At 54.3% G+C, this 23,304-nt stretch overlaps 1 protein-coding gene across 5 annotated transcripts in view; it reads right to left on the minus strand.

Moving 5' to 3' along the window:
• Positions 1-18,001: 18,001 nt before the first annotated feature.
• Positions 18,002-23,304, minus strand: part of BTRC (beta-transducin repeat containing E3 ubiquitin protein ligase) — a 161,705-nt gene continuing 156,402 nt past the window's right edge. For all 5 annotated transcript variants that reach the window (XM_045568584.1, XM_045568586.1, XM_045568588.1 and 2 more), the window contains one exon: positions 18,002-22,400. The gene's annotated coding sequence lies outside the window, so the exon portion shown is untranslated. The remainder of the gene's footprint in view (positions 22,401-23,304) is intronic.

Below are 23,304 nucleotides of genomic sequence, written 5' to 3' on the forward strand. Positions count from 1 at the left end.
ACTGCAACAGTAGAAAACGGATAGCCCGATAGACCATGGGTGCCTTGGTTTCTCCTTGTACAAAGTGGGCCAAGGGACAGTCTGTGAATGGACCCTGCTGTGAGGTGGGGGATGTCCTCTGAAGTGCTGCTGGGGGTGTGGGGTAGCAGGAGAGCCTCAGGTACCAGGAAGAGGGGAGGGTCAGGTGGGGGGCAAAGCCCTAGGTCCCAGCCCTCTCACTCTGGCTGCTACATGATCAGTCTGAGCCCCCCTTATTTCTGTCTAACACTTTATGCCAAGATACAAGTCCTCTCTGGGCAGCTCTGCCCAGCACTGCCAAGCTGGGAGCCTCATTTTCCCAGGGCTTGGGGTGATGACATCGGTCTTGACCATACACTTGCACTGAAAGGGAAGCAAATGGAATTCCTGTCCCTTTGAATGGAATGGGGTTCCTCTTGCCAGGACTAAGGACTGCAACTTGGAGAAGACTTTGGCCTCACTCTGCCATCAGAGAGCCCCTTTCTCAGCCCTCCCCCATTAGCTTAGAAATTGACCTCACATGGAAACTACGGCTGTTGGGGCAACCTACTACCACCCAGACTGCAGACACACCTGGAAGCTGCTCTAGGCCTAGCATGGGCTCAACTCCAAGACCTTTGGCCCTATGTTCACTCTGCCCTTCAGTCTGAGCACCAGCCAGCTGGCTTTCCAGAAACCTTGAGCCACTGGGCAGCCCTGCTTCTGAGCTCTGGAACTGGGGCATTGTCAGGGCTGAAACCTCAAACCAGCCTGAGACTCTGGGCCAAGTCTTATCCTCATTGTCCTACCGGTGGCTCAGCAAGCCCTGGTCCCCACACTAAAGGTCAGTGCACAAGTTGAGCCCAAGTAAAAGACCTTCTAGAGGGAACATCCCTGAAGAAAGCCCCTGGGCCCAGAGACAAGAGAGGCCCCAGGGAAGGAAGGGCTGTGGGGAGGGCTCTGAGGCTGTCTGTGGAGGACAGTGCAGATACCAGGCAAGGGAGGCCACTACTTGCTGCTTGAGTGGCTGTGGAACCTCTTCTTGGATAGCAGTGGTGACACTTTTGTCCTGCTGGACTTGTCACCTCCCATAGCGACAGGCCCTCATCCCCACTGTCCTCACCCACCTGGCTCTGCCTCAGATCAGCTGTCATTGTGCATGTATAGGTGGCCCCTGGGTATATGTGTCCGTGTTCCACTGCATGGTCATTTGTGTGTGTGCCTAACGTACGTTTCTGTGCCCTGTGTCTGTGTGCTGCATGCTCGTGATTTTGTATCTGAGTGTGAGTGTGTGTGTGTGTGTGTGTGTGTGTGTGTGTGTGTGTGCGCGCGCGCGACCCCAGGCATGTGTCCAAGTGTCTGTTTAGGCCTCTGGTTGCGGGCCCCTACGTCATCAAGGGCTCTTGCAGGGCCTATGGCTGGAAGGGGGGGCATCCCTGAAAGTCCCTGTGGTGCTGGACAGGGACTGTGGAAGGTGGCGGAGCACTGGCTGGGCCCCGGACTCTGGGTGCTCGTGTCCATGGAGGAGGCCGCAGGGCGGGCCGCCTGCGTCAGCCTTGAGCGGCCATCAATAGCGCGCGGTTAATTAATTTGATGGGAACAGCAGGGACCGCCGTTTGCATTTAGTGAAGTTCCAGGAACTTCCAACCTCATCTTCATAATTGGCCTCATAAATTGTAAGAAAGAGAGAGATCAGCAAAGCGGGAGGGAGGAGGGGCTGCCCGTCCGTCCTTATTTAATTTTATTGCTGAAATTCATCTTTTTAGCCTCCTCCGCCGGAATCGGCTCTCTCCCTGCCGGATTTGCCTAATCATGATAAATTAATATTCATTTCCCCGCCTCTTACCCAGCTCCCGCGCTTGGTTGGAGTTGGGGAGGGTCTCCTTCCAGCCCCTCTGTTGGGCCTCGGTGGGAGCCGGGGGTGGGGACCACTGAGGGGGAGCTTGTATGCAGAGCTGAGAGTGGCCCCTGGAGGGAGCCTGGGAGAAAGAAGGGGCTCTGTTACCCGTGGGGGGATCGGGGTGAGGGAAGCGGGGGCCAGGGATTGACCGGGGCTCTCAGAGGGCCCAGGATGAGGTGATCAACGACCTCTGCCCAGCTAGGGCTGGGTAGGAGGGGTGGGAAGAGACTGAGAAGGCTGTTTTGGAGACCCAGAAGCCGAGACCGGGGGCAGACAAGGATGGATTTAGGAGAAGGAACTGGAGTCCAGCTGGAATGGGGAGGTGGCGGAGGGGTTGGTGTGGTCTTTGCCCCAACCCAGCCCCAACTAGATCCAGGCCACCTCGCCCTGTGCAGCCTCCACATGGACCTATCCTTGTCTGTGGAGCCTCACAGGCACCCATGGGCTCTGACTGCAGAAGGGCCTTTCCACTTGCCCATAGCCATTCAGCTGGGTGGTTGGCCGCCTTAGGGTGGCACCTTCGCTGTGCTGTATGACTGCCATAGCTACTGCCATCCTTAGCAAGGCCCTTTGGAGGTCGGTATGGGAGTGTTGCTGGGAGGATACCACAGTTCTGCTCTTCCCTGGCCAGTGGGGTCTCAAAGTCCAAAGGGTCAGAATTGCCCATCCTCTTGCACTGCAGTTAGTGAGACTTGGGAGGGATTTGGGGTGTTATCCAGGCCCTTGCCCTCTTTACAAATGAGGAAACTGCAGTCCAGAGATGGGAGGTGGATGGTCCAAGGTCTCACAGGAGGCTGGGTATGGAAGGCAGGTTTCTAAGAATGTCCCCAGTGACCCTTGCTCTTATCTCATCTCCTTGCTTTTGAGTGTGGGTGGAACCTTCGACTACTATGTAACTCCTGTGGTTAAGTTACATACATGGCAAAAGGGAAATCATCGGGTGGGCCTAGTCTAATCACAAGAACTCTTTAAAAACAGACAGTCTTCTGTGGCTGCTGGTAGAAGGGGCAGTCAGAGAGATTTGAAGCATGAGAAGGACCAGAGAGGTTCCTTGAGGAATAGCCCCCAGCTGATAGCCAGCAAGGAAACAGGGACCTCAGTCCTACAACCAGAGAAGTCTGCCAGGAACAAGAATGATCATGGAAGCAGTGTGCCCCAGAGCTGCCAGGTAAGAGCCCAGGCTGGCCAACACTTGATTTCAGCCTTTGGGGCCCTAAGCAGAGAACTCAGCTGAATCTGCCTGGACTTCTGATCTTCAGAACTATGGGGTAATAAATGGGTATGGTTTTAATGGGCTCAGTTTGTGATAACTGGTTATGCAGCAGTAGAAAAGAGATACACAGGGCCTAGGGGCAGGCTGTCTTAGGAAGCTCCTATGACAGGGGCAGGGGATGAAGTTGGGAGAGGTCTGGGGGCTCTGTGCTAATGCCACTCCCCGCATAGTCCCACGTGACAATAATTGACTGGAGCCAAAGTTCCTCACCACTCCCTATTATTTTGCCTGGGACCAAACCCTTGTCAGCATTTAAGTTTGGGATTCCTGCCCAGGTAGAGTCTGTACCCCTGGGTTATGAGTAGCAGTGAACTCACCTCTCACAGGAATGGGTCCTCAACAAGAGAAGTTCCTATGGAACTGGCTCAGGTAGAGCCTTCTGCGATGTGGGCACTCCAGGCAGGCTGATAATTTGGTGCCCTTTCAAACCAGAGTCCCCCCACCCCACCCAAACGAGAGTTTTCAAAAATATTCTATTTATTCATGGTGCCCAGGTAAGTGCTGGTAAAAGATGTTTTTGATTCCCACTGGAGGGCGCCATCTTCTTTGGAGATTGGAGACCAATGGACATTTTGCAAGTTATGAAAGGCCTGCAGTGAGGAGACCCAAGTTAGCGGAACCACATTCTGGTTTATTTCAGCAAAATTTCAGTAGCATTTATTGATTGACACTTGAGCCTGGCCAGTCCATCCTTAACCCAGCTGGCATATAGATTATATCATGTAGCCTTCCCAACAGCTTCCATCCAGGTAGTTGTATTAGCCCCATTTTACAGATGAGGAGAGTGAGGTCCAGAGAGGTTTATTCACTTGTCCTAAGTCACACAGCATGTGAGGAACAGAGGTGGGTTTCAATTCCGATCTCTGTGATCTGGGAAGCCCAGCTGGTTTCCCTGGCTCCTCTCTAGGAGTGGCCTCTAGCCCAGATCTAACTGGGCTTTCTGTCCTAATCTTGTGCCGAAAGCCTAAGATCTCTCCCTCCTCTCCTCACTTAAGCAAGGAGCCCTGAGCTTTTCACAGTCTTTAGAGGGTCCCCAAAGCTGATGTTGAAGGACACAGTCCGTGGCCTGGAAACCTGGGGTTTTGAATCAGCAGTTGCCCACTTGCCCTGAGATGGGATCCCCTGACCTTTCCGACCTCCATGTGGGAATTAGTGGTGTGAGGGGCACCAACTCCTACGAACTCCCAAGCTCCAGCCCTGCTGCAGGCGGGGGTCCTGTTTCTGTAGCTCACATATACCCCTATACATGCCTGACCTGTCCCCCATGTCCCCCATGTGTTTGCACACACCTGACCCTTTTCCTTCATTCACTCACATGTGTCCCTGCACACACCTGTGCCTCCCTCACAGCCCCCACACATGGCTGACTTGTCCCCACATGGGCTCCACCACAGGGCCCGATGGGGGCCTGGCCTGGCCTGTGACGTCCCCTCTCCCCAGCTCTAGGCTTCCCCTGGGGAATCTTGTCTCATCATCATGACCTTGGACTCAGCACTGCACGGGAGTGCTTTGGAGCCACTTTGTCCAGGGCCTCTGGTCAGGCCACCCTCCCTGCCTGCCAGCCAGCCAGACACCACATTGGAAAGGAATCACCCCCTGGCCTGCTCCCTTTCTCCCAAGCTGCCTGATGGGGAAGGTGGTGTGTCCCCAAAGGAGAGAACCCAGAGGCCATGCCCTTCCTCTCCCTGCCAGGGAACAGTCCTGGAGTGCTGTACAGCCTCAGCTTCCCACCTCAGGGTCAGGGACTACAGCCGCCACCTCAGAGAACCCAGGTCCACCCACCTTGAGGGGCCTCCTGACACTCCCCCCACCAAGTGCCTATGGAGGCTGCAGGACCACTGAGTGAAGAGGGAGGACTGCGCAGAGATGCCCCCTGCTTCCCTGCAAAGCGTAAATTCGAACTGCAGATGCCCCCCCCAGCCCGACACACACACACACACACACACACACACACACACACACACACACACACACACACACACACAGCCTGGCTCCGTGGGCAAGAGATGTCCTCTCCACCCGACGCTTCGGGTTCCTCTCTCTGGTCCCAACTCCGTCCACCCTCCAGGAACAGAGACAAACGGGGCTTCTGGGATGGATCTGGAATGGGAGCGGCTGCCCCGAAGCAGGGGGATGGCGGGACGGAGGAGTGCTCCGTGGGGCATCCTCGGGGACAGGGGGTATTCAGCCGGCCGGGTCTTTGGGGGCAGGGCTGGGTGGCTGCCACTCGGAGTGTCGGGCTCGGGGCGGGGCTGCCGACGGGCGCTTCCCGGGAGCCGCCAGCAGAGGGCGCCCGAGGACCAGCGAAGAGGCCCGGCCGCGCGGGAAGCCCAGGGATGGGGGCTGTGGTTGAGGGTGCGGTGGGCACCGGGGAGGGGACCCGCGAACCCGGCTTTCGGGCTTCTCTGAGAGCTCGGGGGTGGGGGCTGGGGGTGGAAGAGTCTGCTGCAGCGCGATCCCCGCTCCCCTGGAGGAGGCGGCCCGATGGGGATGTGGGCGCCGCGCGCCCTTCCCGAGAGTTGGTAACCCTCCCCATCACCCGGCAGGGGAGCGGCCTGCGGATCCCGACTGGCGACCTTGGTGCTGAATCGAGTGGGACCTTCCTCCCCACATTCACCTGTGGTCAGGACTCTGTGCCTCAGTTTTCCCGTAGGGGAGTTCTGTCCTTGCTCCCGTAAGCTCTAAACTGAGCTACCAGGTGGGGCGAAATGACCCAATGAGCGGGAACCAGCACCTCCCAGACCCCGCCCTTCCTCGCCAACCTTGTACGAGAGCTCGGGGAGGAGAGAGAGCTGGGGGGAGGACGGAGAGCTGGGGGGAGGAGAGGGAGATGAGAAGAGGAGGGGGAGATGGGGGGAGGAGAGGGAGCTGGGGGGAGGAGGGGGAGCTGGGGAGAGGAGGGGGAGATGGGGGGAGGAGGGGGAGATGGGGAGGATGGAGAGCTGGGGGGAGGACGGGGAGATGGGGGAGGAGGGGGAGATGGGGAGGACGGAGAGCTGGGGGGAGGAGAGGGAGCTGGGGGGAGGAGGGGAAGCTGGGGGAGGAGGGTGAGCTGGGGGGAGGACAGGGAGCTGGGGGGAGGACAGGGAGCTGGGGGAGGAGGGGGAGCTGGGGGGAGGACAGGGAGCTGGGGGAGGAGGGGGAGCTGGGGGGAGGAGGGGGAGCTGGGGAGAGGAGGGGGAGCTGGGGAGAGGAGAAAAGAGTGAGTGACAGACGGAGAGGCAGCGCTGGAGAAGCCCAGGGGGAGAACGGAGGAGTTAGGGGAGGCAGGCTGGGGTGGGTCGGCATGAAGAGGGGCCCAGCCCTGTGGGAAAGCTCTCCCGAGATCGGGTAGTCTGTGCCTCCTCCCGGGCTGTGCTGGGGACTGAACTCTGCTCTGTATCCCGGGAACCATCGCTCCTCCCGTAGCTCCCCCTCCAGCCGCCATGATTTATGGCTGGGCCAGGCCTGTCGACCTTGGACGGATAACTAATGACGGGTCAATAACGCTACAGAAAAAGTGAACTGGTAAGGGGAGGAGGGACGAGGCCATTAGCCGGCCCATCCCTTTCCAGCCGGCATCTCCCTCTAATCTTGGTGCCTTTCCCAGCAGTCTCCTTGCTGGGAGCTCCCCAAGGGCCAGAGACAGGTCTGAGAGGTGATGGTTAACACAGCTGAAATAGGGGAGAGGAGGCAGGGACCAGGACAGTTTGGAAAGACCCAAAGTGGGTGCCACGAGAGTGAGGAAGACTGGTGGGAGGGTCTTGGGCCTACACTCCCCTTACATTCTGTAGCAGGAGAAAGTCACATATTGGGAAGCCAAAGTTGGCAGGTGGAATCCTGGCCAGGCAGAAGGCAGGGTGCCCTTGGAGAAAAATAGGGAGGAACCCCGGCACCCTCCACCCCCTCCACCTGGCTCCCTCCTGGGGCCCATCTCTAGGGTCCTCTGCCTCCTCCCACCCCAAGCTGCCTGAGATCAGAGTGTTTATTTAGTCTTGAGGGGGGACATCCCATATTTGCCCTGTGTTCTTGCATTTATGTGGGTTGTACAAGGCAGGGGCCTGAGCCTCAACTCCTATATCATCGAGTTCCTATTGGGAGTGGACCAAAGCCGCCTCCTCTCAGGAGTGCCAACCCCCCTCCCCCTGTTTGAGGTTACCTGGGTCATTCCCTGGGCCCCTAGTCTATTTTCCACACCTCAGGGACCCAGAGCCCTCTCAATGCTGACTTGCTTTACTAGACCTCCCCTAATTGTCCATGCAGCATCCAGGTGCGTTTCAGTCATATAGTTCCATTTTGTGGATGAAACAGCTGAAGCTCAGAGAGAAGCAGTCAGTAGAAGGAGGAGCTGAGACTTGAATTCAGATCATCTGGCCCCAAATGAGAGCTTCTCCCCCACCCCACCACCCCAGGGCCTGTGCTTCTTCCTCTGTCTGCTTCTCCTTGACTCCTGCCCAGCTCTGACTGCAAATGAGATACCCAGTGAGAGTGCCACTGAGGCAATGGCATTCTGCCCCCAAATTAGACACAGGGTGACAGTAGAGGAAGTGTGGGGCAATGGCAATGGGATAGGGAAACATATTTGGGCCTGCATGTATGTCTCATGGTGGGGACATTGGATGCCCATGTGTGTATGTATGTGAATTCACTTATTCATTCAACAAACAGGTGAATTCATTTATTCATTCAACAAACAGGTACTGAGTGACTACCATGTGCCAGGCACTGGGGAAATAGGGGATCTTGTACTTTAGCAAGGGGAGTACCTAGGATAGGCATGTTTGAGGGACAGCCGCATTGGTGTGTGGCAGGGTGTGGCCTCCCTGCAGAGCAGAAGCAGCACCGGCAGAGGCAGATGCAAGGCAGCAACACCTGCTTTGGGGATGGAGACTCGGAATCTTCACTCATCGCTTCAATCCCTCACTCTACTTCCAGCCTCTCCCATAACCCCCATCCCAAACCAAATTCACCTTCTCCCCTGAGCCTACTCCTACTGGCTTCCTAGCTCAACCTGGAAACCTTAGAGGTCCCTGGCTACATAATTTTTGTGGCCCAGTGCAAAATGAAAATACAGGGCTCTTTATTTAAAATGTATAAAGACTTTCAAGACAGAGGCAGCAGAGCATCCAACCACACATGGGGCTCTTCTAAGAGCAGGGCCCGTGGACAGCACAGGGCCCAGTGTGTGGAGTCAGCCTGCCTGGCACCGCCGGCCACTTACATTCCCATTCATTGACTTCCGGGTCCTCTCCTTTGCTTTTCTCTGTCTTGGGCTAGCTCAGGCTTCATGGATCTCTCATGTGGACCTGTCTCAGCCTCCTCGATGGCTCCCTGGCTTCCAGCCACCTGGTCCCAGTCTGTCTGAAAGGTCTCATTCCCACCACACTCACCCAACACCACTCACATGGACTCCTGTCACCTTAGACTGCTTGGTCCCAAACACTCCCCATACTTTCCTGTTTCCATACCTTTCGTTCAGGATTCAATTCCTCTAGAAAATTCCCTCTTCCTTTAGCCACCTCCTCCAGGAAGACTCTCCTGATTTTCCAGTTGGAAATCTCACATCACAAACTATGTATTTGGATCAAAGCACATATTACCTTCTGCTTTCACGCATAGCCATTTGCCCCCTTCCTGAAAACTTAAAATTCTAGAAGACAGGGATGGTTTTAAATGCATCGTTGTAACTGCCCCAGCACCTAGCTGACAGGTGCATGGTCGGGGCTCAGTTAATATTTGTTGAAGCAGCTGTGGGCATCTTTCGCATGTGTGTGTCTGGACACTCTGAATTGTGTGCACAGAGCAGTTGTGAAGGGCTTATGTTCATGCAAAAGCATTTCTGCTTATGGGTGTACATATTTCTGTATCCATGCATGTGCGGTCATGCCAGGAACAGGAGCATGCATGTGCTTGGACATAAGTGGTTTTTGTAAGTGTGTGCACGAATTGAAGGTACATGGGTGTGGATGGCTGTGTGCAGCAGGATTTATGTTGGTGGGTGTACACCCAGATCTGGGTGGCAGATGTATGCGCGTGCATGGCACAAAAGGATGTGTGTGTGATAACATGATGTCAGGGTTGTGCCTGGACAGGAGCTGCAGGTGCGCGGTGTAAGGACACAGGCGTCTGGCGCATGTGCGGGCCATGTGTGTGCACAGCAGCGTGTCCTGGCCGCAGGCAGGCCGGACGCCCGGTGCGCCCCCTGCGCCCGCTGAGCGCACCGCTTTGTTCCTCCGCCGCGGGCGGCCGAGTGCTCTCTCGGCTCCTCGGCCTGGGCGTCTCGGGCCCTGCCGTGATTGGCGGCCGGGTGGCAGCGTCTGGCCTCCCTCCGGGGCGGGCGGAGTCGGATCGGCTCCCGTTACCGGCGCAGGGTGGGTAGGGGTGGGGGTGGGGGGGCGCCAGGCCATCCATCTTCTGTTATTACAGCGTAATGGGGCTGCTCGGGCGCCCGCCCATTTGTCATCGGCCTCGTTCGCTGATAACGGGCATTTGTCATCACTTTCCTCTGCGCCAATGTCATCAGCGCCGCTGACAGCGGGGGCGGGGAGGGGTGTGCAGTGCATGAGCACAGGCGCGCACGCATGTACATGGACCTGCTGGACACACGCTCATGCACATACACACGTGCACATCTAACCTGAGGGGACACACTGATCCTAGGGGGACACATGTCCCTGTGCGTGGATCAAGGCTCGTTGGAGACGGACACACATGCAGACACACACTCAGAACAGCCTCATCTGTCAAGCAGATATTCCCAGCTGGAGATCCTCTTCCCCAGTCTAGGAGCCTTGTATTGGGGGGTGGAGGGGGCAGTTCCTGGTTAATGGCAGCTTGAGTGCAGGTGGCCCTCTGCCAGCTCCCTGTGTGTACGTGTGACATCAGCCACCAACATTTATTGTGCCCCCCACAGACTGTACAGGCTTGTATGTGACTGTTTCATTGGCAGCACAGGGACAGCAAAATGATCACACTCAGGCCTCCCAGACACAAGGATGTTGGGAGAGTCTGCAGGGCTGGGTGGTGGGGTGATGGGTAGTGGTCCCCACAATGCCTTCCTCCCAACCCTCCAGAGACAGTGTAGCCTGAGAGTCACCTTTCCACTCCTGGCCCCACTCAGGCTCTGAGCCTAGGCTGATCTTCAGCAAGAGGGACTTAGGAAAGACTACAGAAAGAACTTCCTGCCTGGACAAGGTGTGAAGGAGATTGGGGCAGGGATGCCACTGGTAGCCAAGAGGGGAGCTTGGAAGAGAAGGCAGATCCCCCCTTGTCTGTGTCTTATGCCCTCTGGGCTAGGTCAGGTACAGCCCACCTGGGGCATGGATATGTCTTCCTGATGCACACTCACTTCGGGATGGCAGAGGGGACCCCATTCGCTCTTATTAGAGAGAAAGAGAGAGAGACAACCCCCATCTCTCTGGTCCCTGGTTTTCTGGCACATATTATGTGCTCAATAAATTGCTATTGAATGAATGATTGAAGACAGCATGTATGGGGGGAGGTGGGGGTCCTCTTTGTCCCTCCCAGAATGGCCACCAGCCACTGGCCCAGATTTCATTTCATACCCTCCCCCTAACTCTCCTCCTCACTTCTGCAACCCCCCAAATTCCCCTTCTCCCCCAGCCTCTCCCTCCTGGGCTGATGGGGAGGGCGTAGGGGGATGGTCCCCTGGCAGAGCAGGGCTCGCTTGTTCCTTGTAAATGAAGACCATAATTAACATTAAATTAAGGTAATACAAATGAAGGCAACATAGAGGCTGACAAGATGAGCGTTTGGGGAGGCAGTGGGAAGAAGTGATTCATATTTTTAATTTACTGTACGGATGGGCCGTGTGGCTGGGGAGCGGCAGCTCTCATGGAGGGGGTGTCGCCCTGCGATGTTTGCTGGGCTCCAAGCGAGCACACAATGACTATTAAACTCAACTGTCCATATAATGGGACAGATTCGACACGACGCCCACTGGAGCACCAGGAACCTGGCCGGCCAGGCTGTAAATCCTGCCCACACCGCACCCACCTGCCCACCTGCCCGCCTAGCTGGCCTGGCCCAGGCCTAGGGCAGGGCAGACATGGTCTTCAAAGAGCCTGGAGGGGTCTCAGGCCTGGGGCATCAAGGGGGCCAAGAGGGTCCAGGCCCCTGGCCCCAGCTGCACCCGGGGGTGGGGGCACTGGAGGTCAGGTCTTGAACGTGCTGGGGGTGAGATGGGGCCTGGTACCCAGTCCCAGCCCAGACCTTGGTGCCATGATGGGGCTAGAGCTTGTGGCCCCACACATGGTCCATTCCAGGAATCGAACGGAAGACACTGATGTTCCATCTCAAAGAGGGGAATTAGTCACCACTGCCATAATCATCGTCATCATCACCACTCACATTTACCAAGCACCTACTGCGCACCAACCCCCAAGCACGTCTAATCCATTGTCATCTCCTTGCATCCTTGAGACCATCCTGTGAAGAAGGTATTATCTTTATTTTACACGTGGGGAAACTAAAGTTGAGACACGGGGAGTAACTTGATCACAGAGCTTGTAAGTGTCCACTGCCCTGTATCAAAAGTGTGCCCCACCCCACCCCTCCAAACCCTAGAGCCTGGGGCAACCCCTGATTCTGTATCAGGAAGGAGGTGGCATCCCAGGTGCCCCTCACCCATGGGACCCTGAGGTCTTAGACACAGAGCTCTCTGGGGACTTGGGGCGTGTGTGTGTGTGTGTGTGTGTGTGTGTACACATCCTCCCACCCTCACTCCAGCCAGAAGAAAGGTGCCAACAAATCCCAGGCAGGCAGGGAGGGATTCCTGCTTACTCACTCTGCAAACGGAGCCGAAAGACGCTCGTCCCTGGGATGAGAGACGCAAGTGTAATTTAGGTTTTGATATTATGAAAGTCTCGCTGCTCTAAAACAGCGGGGCACTCGGTGCCTCATTAATAAAGGATAAACTTGGAGTCTATTTACAAGGCACTTTTTGGGGTTATTTACTCTCCAATATACATATGTAATGTTGCGCATACTTACCGCTAGGTACGGCTCATCCTTCTAGCCTGGGCTTCCACCCTGAGGAGGGGGTCCCTGCGGGGTGGAGAGGGTCAGGGGCAGAGGGGATGCTGAGAGGCCACCCTGGGCTGGGGGAGGCTCTGTGGGAAATGACAGGCCCCATGGAGGGAGGGGAGTCACAGGATTGTAGGGCTGGAAGTAAACAGCGCAGAAAGCGCACCCCATCTGCCTCCCTCCCACCCCTTCCGGAAGCCCACTTGTGCTCGCCAGCCCCCTTAAAGATGAGGCATTACAACTATTATGTATCCATAAAAATTTTAAAAAGACAAGGTACAGGCTAAACACCCCTGCTGGGCATTTGAGGCTTTCCCTCCCTGCACCCCCTGCCCCTGTGTCAGGCCAGGGCACGGCTGCCTCCCTCAACCAGGGCCCCCACCGACCCGATCCTGCCCGCGCTGGGGAGGAGCCCCCCCTCCTTCTGACAGGTACGTCCTGTGCAGCGCTGCGCACCCTCGCCGTGGCGCTGCCCCCCATTGCGCGCCCAGCACAGCCTGGAGGTGGCAAGGTCTTCCTCACACCAAGGCGCAGCCTGCCTCCCGGCTCCCCGTGCCCAGCAGCCGAGCCACGGTGGGGCTCCCCGCAGCTGTCCAGCCCCCTTTCCCGCAGTGCCACGGTGGGGCCGGGCAGCCACGTTTTGCGGTAGGGTCTCTGCTCATCTCCAGTTTATGAATGAGGGGACTCCTAGAGGCTGGGGAACTCGCCCAGTGTCGCGCAGCCAGTAGGGAGCCAAGCTGGGGTTTTAACTGGGCCGGGCCTTTGCTGCTCAACGTGGGCCCCGCCGCCTGTGGCCTCCGATGAGGAGCACCGGTTTCCTCTCCCCGCCTCACCCTTTCGCCCTCTGAGTCACTGAACACCCACCGCGTGCGGACTGGGGCTCGCACACAGGCCAGGCGGCTCGGTGTGCGGGAAGGGGGGGCCCTGCCTTGGTCTGAGAGGCGGTGAGTTCAAGCCCGGAGATAGGGCGGCCCCCACACGCGCCCCACGCTGCCAGTTACGAGGCTGTCTGTGCCTGTCAGCTCCTGTGGGTGAGCAGTGCGCGGCCCAGGGCCCAGTCTGGGCTGGTGCTGTGGTCTGTGTGTGTATGGGAGCAGGAGGGGCGATGTCAGGCCACCCCTGGCTTGGCCAGTTTGGACCAAGCAGACATCTGGTGGCCACTAGGAGACCTGCAGCCTTTTTGCAAGGAGCCCTGGGTGAAGGTATCAGGGTCTAACCAGTCTCTTGGGAGCCCCCAGGGCCCCAAAAGGACACTATCACCCTTGGGGTAGAGATCATGGCTGCTCCAGGCTTCCGTGCCTGGGATCCAGTGGGAAGACTCGGGATCTGGCATATGCCTCCCAATCCTAAAGTTGGGGGAGAGCTGCCCTGGAGGGTGCTGGGCAGAGGGAGGACGGCAAGCAGGAGGACCTGATCCATCATCGTTGGTGAACAATGAGCCATCACCACCCTAATTAAGAATGTAATTACAGCAAATACATTCTGGGCTGCGAATGAATGACGGGTGGCAGGAAGGCACCTTGCGGCCCACAGCCAGGAGATGACCCTCCCTAAACTCCCCACTCTGAGCTGGGGAACCCTCCTCTCAGCACCCCCAGCTGGTTACAGGGAACCCTCCAGATAGGACGGCCTGAGCCAGGGGCTGGGGCCTGGCTGGAGAAGGGAGGGTGGGAAGGAGGCTGCTCGCTGGGATGAGAGGGCTTGGGCTGGTGCCTGCATCTCAGGCGGGGGAGCAGGGCCGGCAAGCAGTGGGCACCTCTGGGACAGCTCTAAGCTGGACTTCAGGGCACACCTGCTTGAGGTAACTGGGCCCCTGCTAAGGCCCTAGAGGGTGGGTGAGGGGCCAGGCCAGGGGGACTCAGCCTACAGACCGGTGACCATAGCAAAGCTTCGGTGGGCCGTATGGGCTTTTTGGTTTGGCTCAGGCTTCAGGACCTGGGGCGGAGAGGGGTGAACTCTCTCGAGCGCTGGTGTGTCCTTAGCTGGAGGTTGGAGTACAGGGCAGGGGTCTGGCCACCTTGCGGGAGGAGAGCTGGGCTCCTCTGGTGGACCTGGTTCCTGCTGCTCTCTCCTTCAGCAGGGTAGGCCCCAGCCACCCCTTCCCCACGCTGCCACCTGGGACCGCATCTAAGGTCCTGGCGACTGGTTGCCCCAAGGAGTCCTGGGGCTCAGGACACTTCTTTCTCTCCTCAGAATGTCCAGGCCTGTTTGTCCTGGGGCCCCACTCTGCTTACCCTCAGGGAATAGGCTACCCTGAGCACAGGGTCAGGTCACGCTGAGGCCAGCCTGCACTGGGACTATTCCAGGGCCACAGCATGAAGGCCTGCCCTAATGCAGGGCTCGGTGGCCTTCGCCTCTTGGCCCCATCCGCTGCGGTGGCCCCTGGCCAGGTCCTTCAGGGTGTGTGGGCTGACCCCAGGGGAGAGAGGGCTGGGTGGGAATGGTGGGAGCCCAGGCAGGCGGGCAGAGGGGAGGGAGGGAAGGACACTGACAGCAGAACAAATGCTTGTAATTTTATAACCAATCGTGGTGTGTCCATGGGGGGCCGTTTGCGCCTCCACTCAGGACCAATCAGCCTGACAGAGCTATGAGTCTGCCTGAGTGAATGTGAGCAGCCCCCCGCAACACCACTTACTGCAATCTCATTACCAGCCCAGCCCAAGACCGGCCAGAGCTGCGGGGCCGCGGGGAAGGGGGTGCAGCACGGCCAAGGAGAGCCAGGCTGGAGCCAGGGTGGGCCTGGGACCAGGAGGGTAGCCGCAGCAGGGCTGGGAGACCCAGCGGCTCAGAGGGAGGGGAGAAGGAGGCAGAGACTCGGGAAACATCACTTAGGAAGCGCCTACCGGGTGTTGAGCATTTAGGATCCTGACAGGGCACAAGTCCCTGCCCTCAAGGGGCTTGCAATCTGCTCAGGGCAGACGGACAGATTACAGACGGATGCGCCCTGGGGAAAGTGCGGCTGGAGAGAAGTGACCAGAGGGCAAGGAGGAAGCTGAAGGACAAGGAAGGAGACAGGCAGAGTCCCAAAGTCAAGCTGGCACTGGGCAAGGGGCTGGAAGGAGAGAGTAAGGAAGAGAGGGAGGGGAACCAGAGAACCCTCCGGACTGTGTGTAGAGCCTGGTAGAGTCTGGGCAGAGAGCAGGGGACCGGGAGAGAGATGCTCACCCACGGGAGGAGAGCAGGGCAGCTGGGGGAGGGGCAGCTGGCCAGTGGTGGATATTAAAGGACTGCCTTGCTGGATATCTGGCTCTGGGGATGGCTATGTGCCCATTAGTCTCTCTAATTGTCAAAAATCTAATTTAGTGTCTGGAGCCCGGGCTGGCCTCAGGTTAAATGGAGGGAGGCAGGCCTCGCCATAAATCCGCCCGCCCAGCCTGGGCTGGTGCTAATTCTGCAGTTAAGTGAGGGGGTGAGGAGGGCACAAGATGGGACAGGCAGGGCTCTGGAGAAGGGGTGTCCCTGAGTGACAATGCATGCCAGCCCCCATGTGCTAGGTCATAGCCAGGCCCTCCTCCGAGGGGGCTTGCCTGGGGGTCCCATTTGGACCATTCAGGGGAAGTGCCTCAAATGTGACATGAGCTCAGGACCAGAAGAGTCTCTCAAGGGTCTGCGTGGCTGGGAGTATAAAACCATCAGCCCCTCGTCCCCCTGGACGTACTCAGGTTTCTAAATAGGCTCTGCTCTTGCAAGGTGGCTGGTGAGAAAGGCACATTTCCTACATAAAATCATGAGCCTTTGATGAGGAAGGGGGCACGGAGACTCATACTTTATGACTAAGTGACTGGTCATCACCTAGCAGTTCGCTGGGGATGGCCTCAGTGATGAGACCACGGGACATTCATGAGATGCCTGGGGAGTAAAGGGCCATTCCGTAGTGGGGAGAGAGCACACCCGCTGGGCTGCCCAGCCTCTTCTTCCCCAGGCCTAGACTCACCAGGGGCCTGGGGACCTGGACAGCCGCTGAGGGTGTCCCGTGGCCTGAAGTGGTGCTGGGGCTCTCCAACCTGGGCTTGGCAATCTCATGCCTCACTCCCCTCAGAGCTGCTAATTGAAACCCAGGGGTGTGGCAGGTGCAGCAGGAGAGGGTAGGGGGCTTAGAGGTTTCCCTGAGAGGCTCTGCTTCCATAGGGGTGGGGAGAAACAATTTCTCCTGGCTGCAGCTCCATCTCACCAGGCACCCACCCGGCCTCTCCCGCTGCTAACAAAGTGCCTTTAATTAGCAGCCTAATAAAATGCTCTTAATTGGTAAGAGCCAATCAGGAAGAAGAGAGGTCTCCTCCCCCTAGTCACTGCTGATGGTGGCACAGCTATAGGTTTAAAGGGGAGAGGGATTCTAGGCCCAGCTTGGGGTTAGGAAGCAGTGGCTAGTGGCGAGTCTTCCCAGGGCATGCCCGAGCCCCACCTTTCCTGGGGGATGAGATCTGACACTGGGTTTGAAGGTGAGGTCCATAAACCCTTAGGCTCAGCCTCTGCTCAATTCTGTGCTCAGGAGCCCAGCTGGTGAGGGACATAGCTGAGTAGATGCTAGCGGCCAGCCCCAGAGTGGTCTCTCCTGACTCCTACCTCCCTGCCTTCGCTCTCTAGGGCACTGCCTGTTCATAGTTGCTGGGGAGGAGACTTCAGTGTGGTCTTGGGCAACTTGGGTCCCTTTTCTTGCTAAGTTTCCTCATCTCCAAAAGGCTGGGTGTACCTGATGCTCTGACATTCTTCTAGCTAGAGCAGGGATAGTTCTGCATAGGGGCCCTGATGTCAACCACAGTCTAAGACTGCTCTAAGGACCAGTGGAGTCCAGATAAAAGTGATACACAGGCAGATGGAAGCCAGGGGCCTGGTCAAGTGGGGAGGATTATTAATACCAAAAGCCCATAGGTCCAAGGGCTTTTACTATTCTAAGCTTCTAAGACAAGGATGGGTCAATTTTGAGAAGGGTCCTGTTTGTGCCACTAGAGAGGGGGTGGGAAGAGGATGAAGAGTGAAGTGTCCCCTTCTGTCATTGCCTGCAACCTTGTACTTATCTCCCTAGGTTTGGTTTAAGCAGGGAGGCAGGGAGGGTTCACTTGGGAGCAGCAATGTTATCCCCCAGATGGCCAATGGTGGCTTCATTCTCACAGCTTGTTGGAGTCTCCCTGAAATTGCTCCCAGATGTGAGCTCACCTGTCTATAAACTGATCAAGTAGGATGCATGGGAAACCCAAATTTTCTTACTGCTGAGGGGCAGAAAGAAACTCAAATTCTGGGCTCAGGTTGGGTTGTGGTTGGCTATGGTGACCAATTTGAAAATTAGACATCACTTTGGCTCCAATCTGACATGGAGACCATGTGCCATGGCTCACGCCTGTTATCCTAGCACTCTGGGAGGCTGAGGTGGGAGGATCGCTTGAGCTCAGGAGTTTGAGACCAGCCTGAGCAAGAGGGAGATCCCATCTCTACCAAAAATAGAAAAATTAGCTGGGTGTTGTGGCACAGGCATGTAGGCCCAGCTACTCGGGAAACTGAGGCAAGATGATCACTTAAGCCCAGGAGTTTGAGGTTGCTGTGAGCTATGATGATGCCACTGCCCTCTACCTGGGGCAACAAAGCAAGATTCTGTCTCCAGAGGGAGGGAAAAAATCAACATGGACTAGGACTTGTATGCCAGGGACCCTGTACTTATTCAGTCATCTAGCCCTAACCTCTCAAGCTGGTTTTCTCATGTCAGACTATCTTAAAATGTATTAAATCTGTGTACTCTCTCCTCCTTCAATTTGTATATTAAAAAACTTAATGTCCTGTTGATGGTGGGGCAAAGAGACAAGACACTTAGAAAATTCACTTTAATCTTATATTTGTAATTTAAGTTACTTTTTTCTGAACAGTTAAAAAAACCAAAACACACTCTATTACCATGATCCTAGGCTGTGAACATATTGGTACATTGACTACACATCACCATAACATAATCACAAAAGTCAAAGCAGTCAGTACTTAAGAGTCTAGAGAACAAAGAACTGAACCAACCGAAAGCTCTCAGGGAAGCTCACAATTGTTGCCAGGCCTGTCCCCATAGCTGGAGTCTACCGGCCACCTCTGAGATCAGTCTGAGTTGGGCTTGAGTGATCACTTGATTTGGGAAGGTGTTAGTTTCCTTGGTACTCAGAGGTCTGACCTCCTAGTTGGTCTTTCCCTTTAGTGTCCAAGAAGGGAAAGTGTTAGGGGAGATAACACTTTACAATACTATTTACTGTACTGATCCTTAATAAAACATACACAGCGCCAATCAGGAGCTAAGAGAGCCAGTGGGCTGGTTGGAAAGCACATATTTCAGATGTCATCTGCCTCCAGGAAATTTCAGATCAGATTCAGAGATCAACTCAGGCTGTAGCATTGGGTGCACTTGAAAGTCTGCTGAAATCCAGATGGGGAAGGAGATCCGAAGTGCGGATTAAAGTGATGTGATAAATGTGACCATCAAAGAATGCGAGGGTCACAGGAGGTGGGTACCTAAGCATCCCATTTTCTACCTGTAAGTACTTTGGATTACTTCAGAATCCAGCTTGCAGCCCGGTCCTCAGAGCTGCACTACTGTGGGTTGGACTGCTCCACTTCAGAGGGTATTGACATCTAAGGCAAAAGGAAGATGCTAAGCAGGTCAACAATATCAAGGTATCTAATCCAATTCTAGGAAAGGGGGAAAAAAAAAAAGCCCTAATTATTTCCAATATTCTCCATCCTCCCTCTACTCTAAGCCCTTTGTCTCCACACACAATCAAGTGCTAAATAAGGAGTAGACCAACCACAGGTGCAGACCAAGGAATGGTACCAGGAGGTGGCAAAGGAAGAGTGCATTTCTTTTTCCTGCAGCTTTAGATTGTACAAAAGAAAAATAAAAAAAGATTGTTCTTACTCAAGCAAAAACCAGAATGATTTAGGGGTCTCAGGGTCTTTTCCAGTTCAGAAACAAGTTATGAGGGCCAGACTTTATTACTTGTCAATAGAGTTCCAAAGAGAATCCCTATCTCTGAAGGAGACACCAAAAAGAATTTTGCCAAGGGACAAGTGTAAAAGGCCTCTCATACATAATTCACGTCCACTTTCAAATTGCACATAAGAAAGTAAAAAGATATTTTCAGCAGTGAAATACACACACGTGCAGCAAGGCATGCTGGTCTTGTCCAAGCAGCCCCAGTGTGAACCAAGAGGTCACATGTGTCCACAACAGGTGTAGGTGCATGCACACGCTCCTCACCCACTTCAACGGGGTCTCAGCCTTCTTTACGAAAGTTTCTTTCAGGCCCTACATTGAGAAGTGAATTTTAGTGAGAAGAGACTAATCTTTAATTGGGACATTTCATTTCAGAGCCAAGGGACACCTTCAGCTCCTTTTCTACCATTCCTTTGTGTGTTGAGACTTTCTTTGTTTCTCTTTTCTTTTTAAAAAGGTCAAACTTTACATTTATTCTAGCCCAGTTGGGGCTTAGTAATAATCAATTCCCACTGAAATCACGCAGAGATGGTAAGTGGGGTTTACCTTCTCTGGAAATGAACTTCTACTTACCTGATTATTTCTTCTACAATGAACTAGTAAATGACCCCCAGAGCTGAGAAATGTGAACGATTCAAGTTTTTCAGACCACTTAACTTCATTCCCATTTCCATCAGCAGCAGAGAGGACAACTTGGAGAATATCCTCAACTGAGCTAATGGCTCCACATCTGCGGGGTCCACCCTTGATCTCATTTATAACGTACTGGACAACTTTCAATACGGTCTTAGAAACAATATACCTTCAACTGAACCTAGACGGGAGAGCGAAACCCCAGGCACTGATGAATATTCAACAGCTCCCACTTTTGAACAGCAGCATATAAGAGAAGGGCTAGTATAGTTATGGCTATCGGACAATATTTTGAGACGGCTCGAAACTGATGCCTCTTTTGTGTCTGACCTGTGTGTTTTTCAGGGCTGACAGCCCTCTACCTTCATCTGTAGCAAAATCCTTAACCAATCAAAAAGCCATTAATAGTCAACACAATAACGAGGAACCCTGATAGTGGCTAAGTAGAAAACATTTCTCTGTAGTATTTGGATAGCTGAGAAGGGAATTATACTGAAAATATTTCTCAGGCAATGACGTAACATTATACTGGGAAATATTTTCTCAACACAACCTGGAACTAAAAGCTTAAAAGAACTCTTAAGCAGGAAAGGGAAAAGGTAAAATGTTTATGTATAACCTGCTTCTCAATATGTAGTAACAACATTCAGTCTGGACACATTTTGGGAGAGGGTTACCTTCTTGCAAATCAGAAGGAAAAGTGAAGGGGCTTCTTTCTCTCTCCCTGCTTCCCTCTGCTGAGCTAACGGTGGCCTGGCTTTAGGTCACTTGCAACTGGCCCTCACTGTGCTATTTTTATAGCAGCGGGTTAAAAAGTGGTTTTCTTAAACTCAACTACTTTCATTATGAACAAAAACAACTGGCCTGATTGGTCAGCTTCCAAGGGAAATGTGAGACTGTACTATGGCCTCAAGGTGTTGGCCAGGCCTGCCCGTGATACCCGAGATGGCTTGTGCAGATTCACGCGTGCTGGGGAAACAAGCTGGGTGCGCAGTAATAGTATGTCCTGTGCTCTCAGGTCGGCATGGCACAAGTGTCCTTGTGCCTGAAGCCCGCTGGCTTGGAGGCCCACACACCTGCCTTCCAAGTGGCTGGGTGAGTCTGGCCCTTGCTGAGGTCCATTTGTTTATGTTGTTTACCAACTGCCAGAGAAATTTTATTGGTTGGGGAGAGTGGAGAGCAAAATAAGTTCAGGAGGAGGAAGAAAAGAAAGAGAAGGCAGTTTCTGCCCCATTAATAAACCCTGTGTGCCAAACTTCACCCTGATCCTCTCTCTCAGGCAGCTTTGCCCTTTTGCACATGCCAGGTATGGGTGAAGCAGAGGGAAGGTTCTGTGGTGGAAGGATGAGATGGTTAGATTAATTTTTGAGACATGATACTTACTGGCCTAAATGAAAAAGAAAATCAGTTTTTACTCCTGACCATCTCTTAAGCTACTCCTACTGTGGTCTTGGCAAGATACAGGCGCCTGGGTGTGCACAGGCCCTGATGAGGAAATCTGAGATGGGAACCATTACGCAGAATGCACCGAGCGACTAGCTCTGGCCATCTCAAACCTTTCTGTAGGCTGAGCCTTACCAGTGATTTAAGATGAAGTACAATGCTTTTTATTACACACCTAATTGTTAATGAGAGGAAATGCAATCAGCAACTCCTTTCCACACTCTACATGGAATCGAGGAGACTGCTGAGTCCAGAAAAGATGCAGCCATTGATGGAGCCCAGGAAATTTCTCCCCCTACCGCCCCCACCTTTGGGTGGAAGGAAGAAGGAGAAGAGAGAAGAGTTGCAAATATGATGAGAGTATCATGTCCAAGAATCCACTGTTGCCACGGGGTCACTTGCAGCAAAAGCCTGGGTTTGGAATTTTGACTGAACAGTATTTAACTCTTCCAAGTGCTGCATTTTCTAGCTGATCTGCCTCATGTTAACTGAGGACACTCTCTTCATATACTTTCTTCTCAGGTGGAGTAGAGAAACAGGTTAGGGGGTGGTTGGGAGGGTAGCAGGGAAGAGGGACAGAAACAGAGAAAGAGAAGGGAGGCAGGAGGCCCAGATCTTCCGGCATGTATATTCTTGTTTTCTTTCCTTGCCCTGGAGGCCATAGAGAGAGAGCTCTGTCTCCTCCTGAGCATGGTGGGGCTGGGCTGCTCCGGCCAGGGAGACACTGGGCGCTGTCTGGATTGAAGCTGCATACACCTCTCCCCTAGAAGTGGGTCTCTCCCAGTAGCCTATACAGGGAAACTAGTTCTTCTGCTTAATGGCAAAGCAAGAGAGATTCTGGCAAAACACTAAATATATTTATAAGTCATCTTTGTCTGGAACCAAATGGGGAAAAAATAGGTGCAGAGGGGAAAAGATGAGGGGAGGGGAGGTTTAAAAGTTCCAATCATTCACGAAAGATAGAAGACATCTTCTGGTAGCAGCACTGAAGCAGTCGGCCGTGCTGAGTAGACCGTCCTGGGCCAACTGCAGACCAACTGTGTCCCAACGGGAGTCTCAAAGCCCTGCTCCTCGGCTAGTCCGGGGAAACCGGGTAGTAGTTTGGTTGTTACTGTTGTTGCTCATCCTGGTGTCAGCAGATATGTTAAATACCGCAACTTTAATGAGTCCTGTGTAAAAACAGAGGAAACAGTCATTAGCCCCTTTCCCTGTATTTCTTACCTGCTCTAAAGAGGAAAGGAACATTCACTTAGTTGCCAACTGGAAAAAAGGCTTAGGGTTCTTCCTAATGCCTGCTCTCTGTCCATGCCATGCAGGAGTTTCTGTCAAAGGCTGCCTGGCCTGATAAGGGGACTTACACAAAAGGCATGGCTCCCTGACGTGCTCAGGGCTGTGCTGTACAAACCAAGTGATGTCTTGAGGCCAAACTGACCACGGTTGGTGTAGCTTTCCCCTGCTCCCTGGAATGGCAGAGCAGGATGGGGTGGCTCAGCGTGCTCTACCCCAAATAGCCATAAAAACAGTGGTGCCACTAACAGAAGTGAGGGAGTCGAGGGAAGCTGGCCTGGCTGTGTGGCTGAGGGGACAGTCTGACTGAGGATGGGAACACCAGAAGTGCTCCCGGTACCTTCAGGGACAGATATGTAGCTGACAGCTGGTCATGTGGCCTAGAGAGTAAGGCAGAGGTAGAACCAGAGATGGAAATTTGAGCACCATCGACATTGAGATGAGAACTGACACTGTGGGAAGAGACACGGCAAACTTATTCCCAAGGAGGGGAGCTTAGATAAGGAAGAAAAGCCAGAGACAGGCTCTCAGGGGGTGTCTATGTTTTAGGAATGAGGGGGGAAGGAGACACAAACCATCAGAGAGCCAGGAAGAATAGTAAAAATGGCAAAATGCCATAGAAGTCTAAGGAAGAGAGAATTTTGGCAAAAGAGGACATAGCTATATGGTGATTACAAAATTGATAATAATGGACACTTTTTACTGGGGGTGGGTTATGTGCTAGGCATTGTGCTGAGCACTAACAATTTTCCACATAGTATCTCCATGCAGCCCTCACGAGAGCTC

This window comes from Lemur catta, chromosome 14 (genome assembly GCF_020740605.2).
Source record: "Lemur catta isolate mLemCat1 chromosome 14, mLemCat1.pri, whole genome shotgun sequence".
NCBI lineage: Eukaryota > Metazoa > Chordata > Mammalia > Primates > Lemuridae > Lemur > Lemur catta.